We start from the raw sequence: 11,646 nt of genomic DNA, 5'->3' as shown, positions 1-11,646 counted from the left end.
AGAGGTGACGGCAGCTCCCTTCAGGCCCCGGCCCCACGCATGCGCCGTCGGCGCCTCCTCCCCCTCCTTCCTCGGCCGGTCTGGGGCGGCGGCGGCGCGGTGACGTCAGGGCGCTGGGGCAGCTCCTGTGACAGACCGAGCCGGAGCGGCGGGGCGGGGGTGGCGGCGGCGGCAGCGGCGATAGTAGAACCGAGGAGGTGGGAGGGGAAAAGAAAAGCGAACAGGCCGACGAAAGAACGGACGAGCTGAAGGAAGGCAAAAAGGCCGAAAGGAGGGGGGAGCGCGCGCGAGCGACAGAGCCGGACCCGAGCGGGAGCGAAGGCCGCGAGCGCCGGCCGGACTGCGGCGCGAGCCCCCGAACGGCTGAGGAGCCGCGCGCGCGCCCGCCCGCCCGCACCCCTCCCCCCAACGCCAGCCAGCCCGCCCCGGGCCCGGGCCCTGCGCGCCAGCCCCCCCTCCTCCCCTCCCTCCCTTCCCTCCTCCCTCCCTCGTCCCTTCCCCTCCCTCCTCCCTCCCCTTCTCCCCTCCCCCGCCGGTGGATGGGAGTGAAGGACGGAAGAGGCCACACGGAGGCGGCGACGACGGCGGCGGCGGCGGGCTCTCGGGTAAGGCGGCGGCCGGGGCCTGTCCTCGGGCTGGCTTCTTTCTCCCCCTCCCCCTCGGGCGGCGCCGGCGCAGGCTGCGGCCCGGGCTCAGGCTGGGGATCCGCGGGCGATGTGGCTGCGCCGGTCCCCTCCCTCCTTCTCCACCTCCTCCTCCTCCTCTTCTTCTTCCTCCTCCTCCTCCTCCCCCCCAGCCTCCCTCCCTGCTCCCTCCCTCTCGCTCCCCTCCCCCTTGCCGCCTCCTCCTCCTTCTTCTCTCCTCGCTCTCAAAATGGCGGCCGCGGCGGCCGTTGGGTGAGAGACCCGGGAGGGGCGGGAGGGGGCGGCCCGGGCCCGGGGCTGGGGGGGGCACGGAGGGGGCGGCCCTGCCCGCGCCGCGGAGGAAAGGGGGGGAAAGAAAAGATGCCCCCCCCGTGACTTTGCAGGAAGATGGAGGGGAGGGGGAGGAAGAGGAGGGAGGCAGGCTCGGGGAACAGGTTTCTCGTCCCCGGGGCCCGGAGGGGAGGGGTTCGCCTCGACCTCCCGACCCGACCCAAGCGGCTGGGGAGCGAGGGAGCCCCCAGCCCCGCGCTGCCGCGGCGCTCCAGGCCTCTCTGGGCGTCTGGATGGCCGCCACCCCGGGCGCAGGGCCGGCCTCCCCGCCCCCCCCAGCCAGGAGGGGGGTATCCGAGAGCCCCCCATCTCTAGCGGCAGCAGCCTGTGACCAGATGGGGCGAGGTGCAGCTTGTTCTACCTGATGGGGCCCCCCTCCCTGGAACTGGGGGGGCTTAAATGGTGGTAGCCCTCGGGTTCGGGGTCCTCTGCCATTTTTCCACCCTGCCCATTCGGGGACATAAAGCATCTCTCTCTCTTATTATTCCCAGCCCGACCCCCCATTCCCCGCCCCCGGCCCTCTCAGGTGAGAGAATGGCTCCAAGGGCGGGTGGTCAAATTGTTGTAGGGACTAGAAGAGCATCCCTGAAAACTGAAGACCGTCAGGGAGAGAGGCGGTTGTCCATTTCTGCGGGTGGAGGCGTCAAAAGGTGTCTTTGCTTTATTTATTAGCTGCTCGGTCATTCCTTAGTGACTTGGCAAGAAACTCATTGGGAGGAGGGTAGGAAATTTTCCTTTGGAGTTGGGGGGTGGGCAGCCGGCTTGGAATCCTTGGTAGGGTAAGAAATTTGTGCTTTTGGGGAGAGGGGCCTGGTTTGTGTTTTCTTGTTTAAGGAGGGGAGATGTAAATACCAAGAGTTCCTCCTTTATTTTAAAGAGGTGATGAGAGAATGAAGATGTTTTTGTAATTTTGATCTTCATATACATAAAAGTAGATCTCTGCTATCGGAATGATGTAAAGATTAAGTGTAAAATTATTGCAGGTTTTTTTTTATTATATTCTTGTTTGGGGGTGGGGTTGTTTTGTGTATTTCCTTTTGAGGCTAGGGCGGAGGAGACTGTAGTTGGGCCTTTGATACCAGTAATAATGTCATCCCTCTCCTTTTGCTATGGTAGCGTTTGGGTAAAATTTTTCTACTGCAGCAGGGCTTGGTTGTTGCAGGTCAAATCCTTTATCAAGAGAACAACCCTTTTTGGTTGCAGTAGGAAATGAAATAAGGTTGATTCCGCATTGAGAGCTTTCTTTGACCTTTTATTTTAACCAATCTTTGTGGCTGAAGCATACTGATTAGGTTTTTAATCTTTAATGGGTGATATTATTACAGTTTGTCATTTCAAAGAATAGGGGACATGTAAATCTCAGTTATTGAATCTGTGTATTTGGATTGGTTAATTTATAAAAAGGATCCTTCAACGTTTAGGGTATCAAAGAAGAGAATAAGCCTACTAAAATTAACCCGAAGCTAAGCATGATTATTTTGAAAAATTCTTCAAGTAAATGCTTGAATAGCAGAGTTCTAATTTCTGTACATCATTCTTTTTTTAAATCCCCCTCCCCTTGAAAGAAAAAAAAACTGGATAACATTTGCGGATGCTGCGTACAACCTTTGAGAAGACTGGGTGGAGTAAGGAAGCTGGGAAATGGCTAGATTGTCCTTTCATTGCATTTTTCTCTTGCTTGTTTTTTGGTGGGCTGTTTTAATACTAATTGCAGCAATAATTGTATTTCTATATAGTAAACCTAATAGCAAAAGGGACTTTGTTAAATAATCTGATGCTCTTGGTTTCCATCTTTTTTGTGGAGTCCAGGGAGAAGTAATCAGTCACTATTCTAAAGCAGCCACTTAACTGCTTGGTTGTATATTTTATATATAGATGTGTTCATTTTTTATTGTTTTATTTAGATGTCTATGAATGTGTCTCTGCTAGAAATAACAGTATAGAAAAAATGATAGCCAGACATATTGCCAAAACCCAAGGTGAATACCACTTTTTTTTTTTTTTACTGTGCTTTGGTATAAACTGGCATTTAACTCACATTTGTTTGTGATATATTTTCCTGAGTGAGCATTAAGACCACAACATAAAGCATAAAATAGGCCCTGTAAAAGCTAGTTAGCATTAACCTTTTCTCTATGCTGCCCCCAGAAGGGCAATTTTTTGTAAAGGTACCACCATAAAAGGAGGTAGGTGACTTAAATATCTTGAATCAAAGAACTACATAAAATGAAATCTTAAAAGGAGTTTGAGATTTGAGTTCCAAGAGTGATTTTTGTTGACCACTAATTTATGTGGTATGTGTTCACTAATTTAGTTCTCTTCTCATGTTTTATGTAAATGTAATTAGGAAAAAGACAAGAAGAAAGTAGAATTTCCTTAAAAGAATACATTGTGTGGATAGAGTTAGGAATTCAAGATAATATTAAAAACCTTTCATACCCCAAGCTAAGACATTAGTAATGTTCACTAATAATGATCTTGTTCAGTAGATTTGGGGGCGTAGGGAGAGGACTTGGTTTTGAGATTTAGGTTGCTTTGACTTTTGGGTAAGATACCTATTGGTTACCAAATGTGATGTTTCTAGTATGCCAGAATTTGAGCTTTACAAGATCTTTGTCTTGATTTCTAGGGGGGTTTTTGTTGTTTTTTTTTAAGTACAGGATGGCCTAATGTAAAGATCATACCTGAGTGAACTTCAGGCTACTTGATTCACCTCTAACGCTCTGTTTCCTTTTTTGTCAAGTGAAGGGGCTCGATGAAATAATCTTTAAGGTGCCTTCCACTTCTAAAAATTACATTCTCTTGTGAGGTCAATTTTTAGAAGTCTTTTTAGTTAATAAAATTCAGCATAAGATTGGAAAGATCTTCTGTCTCATAGTTATGTGTAATGTAATTTTGGGTAAATGTTCTTAGAATAGAGAGTTTGAGAAATTTCAGAGGGGAAAATAATACCACAGTTTTCTTTTTTCTCTTATTAAAGGGTTTAAATTCCATATTCCATACACTAGCTTTAAAAGCAGGATCTGAATGAATCTTCAGAGTGCTATACTAAACAATAGATGAGTGATGTAAATAACTTAGTTAAGTTTGTCATCCAGAAGGCAGGATTTCTTAACCTGGAATTAAAAACAACAACAACTTTACTACATACCATGTAGTCAGATTGGTGGCACTTTGGGCAGAGTGCCAAGCCTGGAATCAGGAAGACCTGAACTCAGATCCAGCCTTAGATACTTACTAGTTGTGTGATCCTGGGTGAGTCACTTGACTCTTTTTGCCTCATCTTCCTCATCTGTCAAATGAGCTGGAGAAAGAAATGGTAAACCACTCCAGCATCTTTGCCAGGAAAACCCCAAGTGGGGTCATAAAGATTTGGACATCACTGAAAGCACTCAACAACAAATATAGCCAGATTATGGTTTGATCAAATATACGAATCATTGAATCATAAGAGTCCGGTCAATATTTGGATGAAGGACTCCTCAGGAAAATCTAGATGTCAGAGAGACTCTGTTTTGTTACTGTTCTCCTTGGCTTCCCGAGGAGTGACTCATACTGTGTGTGTTGCCAGTGGGACTTGGTGCTGTTAGTTGGCTGAAAATCAATGACCATAGGTCTGTTTGGTTCTGAAAATCTTTATTTGCCCGAGTATAGCATTTTCCCCTATATTCTAGAAGGACTACGCTGTGATAGAAAATCTGGTAGTTACTTTTTCTTCACCAGCTCCAACAGTATAATGTCTTCACCTAAGAAATTTATTTGTTGTGCTTAAGTTATGCTTAATATGTGTTTTCGCGTATGTTTGAAGAGAAGCAAAGATTTTATCAGTATTCTGAAAAAGCTTAGTTCAAGGAACTGTCATTGAAAGTTAAGATTACAGAACTACACTTTTGGCATGACCCTAAACTAGTCACTTGAACCTTAGTTTACAACTTCTTCAAATATATATTTACTTCTCCCTTCCACAGTTAAAACTTAATTAGTATTTGTGAAATACTTTGAAATCCTAGGATAAAGCCATCACAAATAACTTTTATTTTGATTTACAGTTTTCTTTTTTTTAAAGATGCTGGCTTGTGGCACAAGCTTAACCTGCCTGGTTAAAATTATCTATGTATCTCTCTAAAATACTTGCCGCTTTTTAATGAGGCATGTGATCCCTTGAAGTTTCTACTGCTATTATACATTTCCTTAGCACCTTGTGTTTTCAAAGTACTTTTATTTTTCATTTGTTCTCCCAAGCACTCTCTGAGGTAGGTTATTTATTTATTTTAACCAATGAGAGAGCTGAGATGTAGGTAAGTCTCTTCACCAAGGTCATATGGCAGGTTAGTAGGAGAGAAAGGGTAATAGGCCTTAGGTCAGTAGTATATGGCTTAGCTACTGAGACTTTTTAAAATGCTTTGTTATGTATGGTCCAGCACATTCTTTTTCCTTTTATTCAAAATTGTATCATATAGGTTGAGAGCTGGAAGGAACCTTTGGTTTCATGTTCTTTGCTACCTAGGTTGTCTTTGTAGGGCTAGCTAGCTTAAATCTCACCCTTTATGAAGCCTTACTTAATTACTATTGTTCTCATTGTTCTCTCTTTCCCCCCAAATCCCATAGCACTTAACTGTATCACTCCTCTTGCTGTTTGTCTGCTATCTTATTTGTTACATATTTTTGTTTATAATAAAGTTGCTTGAGGGCAGGAAGTTTTGTATCCCTTAAAGTACTGAGCAGAGGTCAGCAGAAGGTCATCAGTCAATACTTAAACTAAACAAGATAAAAGGAAAAATTACCCGTTCTTATTTTAGAGGTGTTTATAATAATCAACTTTCAGTGTATTTTAATAACATTGCAAGTAATGGGAGGGCATGCTTACCCTGGAAAAGTTGTACCACATGGAACAGGGTCGCAACTTTGGGTGAAGTGGCAACAAACCCTATACCAACTGTGTTATAAGAAACACTGACCCAGCTGGGTAAATTATCCATGGAATGTGGTTATCACTTCTCAGCCCCTTACATTCCGGCTTTCCAGCGAGGCTACTCACTTCTTAATTGCTAAACCCAGTAGCTTTTTTCTCAGTCCTTATCTTTCTCTACCAAATTTAATGCTCTTGACTACTCCCTTCTTGGGTTTTGGTGACGGTATTTTTCTCTTCTGGTTCTCTCCATTCCTAGTCTTCTTTGATGGGTCAGTTTTCTGTGGCCCAACCTGGCATCATGCATATGCCCCAAGATTCTATCCCGGGCCCACTTCTCTCTGCATACTCCCTTGGTGACCTCAACAGCTCCCATGAATTCCGTTATCCTGCCTTTAGAGATCACTTCTAAATCTATATAGTCCAGCCCTCAGCTGTCTTTTGAGCTTCCAGTCTGCACTACCTTTTGTAGTCTGGGGTCGCCTTTGATTCTTCCCCCTTTCTCTCATCTTCTGTATCTCAGCAATTGCCAAGTCGTGACAGTTCTGTTTCCTGAATCTTTCATATGTCCATCTACTTCTTGCTGCACACATAGCCAGTGTCTTAGTTCAGCCTCTCATCTGCTTTTGCTTAGACTGCTGCAGTAGCTTGCCTTCAGTCTCTTCCCCACTTCAGCGTCTCATCCACAGGGCTGTCGAATTGATATTCCTAAAGCGCAGGTCTGATTAGGTCTGCTCAGAAAGTTCCAGAGGATCCCTATTGCTTTTTTTAAAATCTAATTTTATTTTAGGTTACATTTTAAATTCTTAACTGTCTCCCTCCCACCTTCCTGACCCTGTGCTAGAGAAGGCTACCATTTGACACAGATTTATAAATAATGTAAAACCATACTATACATACTTATATTTATCAGTTCTTTCCCTGAAAGTGGATAGCATCTTTCTTCATAGGTCCTTTGTAGTTAATTTGTGTATTTACAATACTCTGAATAACTTGGTCTTATACAATTATTCTTTGAAGAATATGCGGTTACTGTATACAGCGTTCTCTTGGTTCTGCTCACTTTTCATTACTTCATGCAAATCTTTCCATGTTTTTCTAAAATCAGCCAGCTCATCATTTCTTACAGCATAGTAATGTTCCATCACTCATTGCTTTAAGAATAAAATGAAAATTCCTTTTTTTAAGTCTCCACAATCTTGACTCCATCCCACCTCTCCAACTGTTTTCACAAACTGATTTCACACTGCTCTCTAACCCATTTTGCATTTCATTGAAGCTTGGATGTTCCCCTGACATGACATTTCCTGCCTTTGAGCTTTAAATAGGCCTGGCTGCCATGCCTAGAATGCACTCTCTCCTCATCTTTACAGCTTAGAATCTCTGGCCTCAGTCAAGGCTTAGCTCTCCTGTGGGAAACCTTTTCTGATCCACATAATTGTTAGTGCTGTCCATCTTCAGGTAGTTATATCCCAGTGGAATGTAAGCTCTTTGAGGGCACAGATTGTTTTCTCTCTCCTTCCTTCCTTCCTTCCCTCCCTCCTTCCCTCCCTCCTTCCTTCCCTCCCTTCCTCCCTCCTTCCTTCCTTCCTTCCTTCCTTCCTTCCTTCCTTCCTTCCTTCCTTCCTTCCTTCCTTCCTTCCTTCCTCCTTTCCTTCCTTCCCTCCCTGTGCCTTGACCTAGCAAGCTTGCCTTAAGTGCTTAATAAATATTTATTGAATGGAATTGAGGAGTGACATTTTTGGTTACCAGTTTTGCATTATATTGATTGATGATTTATTTCATTGATGTGTGGGTATTTCTTCCACAAGTGTTTCTTGCCAACTTCTCTACCACTCCTCCTCCCCATTATGAATTCCTCTGTCTGAAAAAAAAAATCATCCCTTGGTCTCCTATCCTTTGGTGGTATGAAACTTTTCAAATTTAGCTAAGCTTTCGCTGTGGCCCTGTAGGTATGTTGTCAGGCACCGGATATGTCAGACCTTGGGCTCTGCTCAGTAACCTTTGTCTCCATGTCATGATGAAAGTATCAGAGTAGCACTTTTTTGGATTATCATAATAAATATATAAATGAGAAAACTGAGAAAAATCCTGTAATGGTATGAAAAGCAGGGATAGCTGTTCTGAATAGATTTAGTATATTTTGGCTATCTTCATTGAAACTTTTATCTATTGTTGACTACATTAGTACATTCTTAAGCTTAAGACTGAAGTGGTATAGCTATTTTTATAGCATTAGAGTTTTGTATTGGTTGAAATTGTCCCTGTTTTAAAAAATTTGTCTGCTTTTATATCACAACTGAAGCTGTTATAAGTAAAACGAATCTGTTATAAGTAGTATATTTTTGGGGAAAACAATAATACTTATTTAGCATCATATTAATTAGGCGTCTTGGCAAACTATTACATCTGTTTATTGGAGGCTTTCTCTATTCACAAGAAGGAAATTGCTGTTAATTTGTAGTTGGATTGATTATGTGAATTCTTGTTATTTGATGTAGAAATTGGCCACTTTAAAATATTACTTCATTTTTTTAATGAAGTAAATCTTTTTTCCACTTCACAGATCTGAAACTGATCAAGAATTAGAATTCCACAGCTCTTGGTAGAGATGAAGGTCTGTTATGGATGTGCATACCAATGCTAAATTCAGATATTTAGAGTTCTTAAGATATTTGTTTAAAATCACAGTATATACCATTATTCCAAAGAGATACATTTGTAAAAGATTCTAAAGGTATTTCTGGAGATATAATATATAAAAATTTTCCTTATTTCCCCCCCTCCCAAAAAAGGGCATTTTTTAAAAGTTGAATTTGGAGCAGTTTGAAGAAGAAAGATCAGAGAGAATCTTTGAAGAAGTCACATTGAAATGTATCATTTATATACAGAAACCACTTTGAAAGTCCAAGAAATCGATTTTGCCTGCTGAAATTGATGTTTGGTTATGTAGACCAATGAGATATGTAAACAAGGAGAGACATCTATTCACCTTGGGTACTTGCCACAAAATCTGCAGAAGAAAGATTCCTTATCCATAGAGAATTTTTCCAGATGTTGCGGTTGGTATAGATGGCATTATCCTAATGTGCTTTGAGCCCTGGAACAGTAAGTTCCATAGCCATGTAGGAAAGTTGTATGTAACCATCCTAACCAGAAAGTAAAGGGAGACATGCAGCTGGAGGAGTGGGGGAGGTAACAGATTTTTGCTAACAGTTCATCAATATGGATGCCTAGTACTCTGGGCAGAAGCCGTGGTGCATTATTGGCCTAGGATTAATGTTGGATAGGAGGGGAAGAGATCATTCTAAATCGTGCTCATTGCTGTAAAAGCTCATCTCTTTAACACTAATATTCTGGTGATGCTTCACAGCAGTGAATGATGAAACAGCATAATCTCTGAAGAATCCAGATTGCAAATAACCTCTTGGGCAATGAACAACTCAGATGGTTGGTAAGAGTTGGCATAAAAGATACAACAGATAAATAATCAGAAAAGCACAATATGAATGAATGGTACACTGGTATAACCCAGATATATCAAAAGGATGAGATACAAAGACCTTCAGCATATTGGGTGGATTTTCTGTGGAGGATTAATGAAAAGAACTAGAATTCATAATTTTGAAAAGTAAAATTAAGAGGTTTTAATTTTGTAGGATATACCTAATCACAAATTGAATACATTTTTATAGTATGTTACTTAATTTTGTGCGGAGACATTTGCATTAATTTGAATTCTTGGCTGTGTAGAAACTTGAGATTTTAATTTTTAAATGTCTTCCAACACTTAACAAATTCATATGGATAGTCTCCTTTCATCCAGGAAAGACTCCAGTGTCTTAGACTTCTGCTTTAATGGCTTGTACTTTGGGCAGTCTTAAAATGTCTAATGGGTTGTACTGACCAAAGAATTCTTCACGTGATGGCCAACTTATTGATGATAAATACCTCTCTGTTTTTATCTGAGTTTGTCTGTTAAGCACCTCCTGGAATCTTACTTGGAGGCTTTACAGCATGGTAGAACCAGAGGAGTTTATCCTCTGTTGGCCTGACTTTCAAGTGTCCAGGGTTACTTTGTGTTATCTGGAGTAGGGCTTCATGGAGGGATTTCGTTAAGGCTCCTTTAGTGAAGATGAGGGTAACATGGAAAGCCCAAGTCCTGGGACTGGTATAGCTGCAAAAGAGAAAAGGCTCTTGAGAAAAGCCTACCTCTAGTATATTAGATGAAGTTGTGAAGGAGCTGTGGAGAATATGGACAAACATTCACACAGTACAACCTGGAAAATGTGGGTTGCTGTCGAAACCCTTGGAGGGACTGAATACTTAAATCAATTGAGATCACATCCATTGGAACATAATGAAACCTAAGGTGTGAGTCTGAGATTTAGGGGAAAACAAACAAAACAACAACATAAACATCTCAATTCTGATATATAGGCTATAGGGTTTTACTGTTTTTCGTTCCAGTAGATGAAGGCAGAAAACTCTCTTTTATACTATATGTAAATGACTAGAAAGTTCAAATAATAGTTTTTTTCTTGATACTCTACAGTATCTACAGTGAGGATCAGTTGTTTGACAGCCCCAAGATAGACTTCAGAGATTCTAAAGTGCCTTATGAATCTTTGAAGAATTGTTAAATTAAGTTCAATAAAATTTTAGTGATAAGCATATTTTATTGCATTCAAATTGGTCATCCATTTATGTTAAATATCATAAATGTTAGCCCAAACGTTGTATTCCTTGGATAAATGTGAATTCATTCTTTTTAGATCAAGATGCTTTGATGATCTTGGTGTCTGAACTTAAAAAAAAATTTTATTGTCTTTCAGTATATTTGGTTTTATTTGTAATTTTATGTATTTTATACATTTAAAAAAATAATTCTGAGAAAGGTATCTATTTACCAAACTGCCAAAGGGTGAAGGGGGCCACAACTCACAAAAGAGGTATTAATTATCCCTGATCCAATTAATGCCATCTTTTAAAATGTTGAAGTCTTTCTCCAGTAGATGTGTTAATTATTTTTAAACATTGCTTTCTAGGGTCTGCATTTCAAATGTCTTAGATCAAGTTTTGTCAGATAAACTGTAGTTTTGTGAAAATAGTTTTATCCTAGAGAGAAAGATGTTTGGTTACATACTTAGGTTCTCACCATTTATTTTATAATCAACCAGTCAACAAGCATGCTAACAAGCATGGCACTCCAAAAGCCATTTTTGTCCTTTTATAGGGAACATATGTCTTTAAGGACTGTTTAAACTGTATTTGAACCTTCTGAGTTGTTTTCTGTTACCTGATAGCGTAAGTTTATTATTTTATTTCCTATGCCATACTGTTTAGTAATTTACTTCCTGTATAGCGTGCATTTTTTAATTAGTTAAAATAAGTTATTGTGTATATACAGCATTTTAAAATATAATCTCAGTTTAACAGTTATAATAGGTGATTTCTTTTTAAGAGCTTCCTGTTACCTGAGCTTAAAGGACAAATTTTAATAGAATATAATTTATTTCAGAGTAGGAACACTGTTAAACACTTTATTCTTTGGTCATTCGAACAGATGGTATATAGTTGGTTTGTTACCATTGCGTTTATTTTTACATACATTATGGCTCCTGTTAATTAAAGGGCATTCTAGATATAGGCTGAAGGAGTTGTTTTCCTAAGTTTTAGTTAACATCTTTTATTTAGTTTTAATTCCATTAATTTTTCAAGGAGAAACTGAGTTTTAAATTTTTAATAGGTATAATATTCTCT

The 11,646-nt window shown here is 41.0% G+C and overlaps 1 protein-coding gene across 3 annotated transcripts in view; it reads left to right on the top strand.

Annotated features, from left to right (window-relative positions):
* Nucleotides 1-443: 443 nt before the first annotated feature.
* The window catches only part of PAFAH1B1 (platelet activating factor acetylhydrolase 1b regulatory subunit 1), a 75,379-nt gene continuing 64,176 nt past the window's right edge, over nt 444-11,646 (top strand). For 2 of the 3 annotated variants that reach the window (XM_021006940.2, XM_021006939.2), the window contains exon 1: nt 444-605. The gene's annotated coding sequence lies outside the window, so the exon portion shown is untranslated. Of the gene's footprint in view, nt 606-807; nt 897-11,646 lie in introns of those variants that run through there. The other variant, XM_021006941.2, reaches the window with a different exon arrangement.

Source organism: Phascolarctos cinereus, unplaced genomic scaffold (assembly GCF_003287225.1).
Source record: "Phascolarctos cinereus isolate Bilbo 61053 unplaced genomic scaffold, phaCin_HiC Scaffold_5;HRSCAF=322, whole genome shotgun sequence".
Classification (NCBI taxonomy): Eukaryota; Metazoa; Chordata; class Mammalia; order Diprotodontia; family Phascolarctidae; genus Phascolarctos; species Phascolarctos cinereus.
This window is presented reverse-complemented; position numbering and strand designations above follow the sequence as displayed.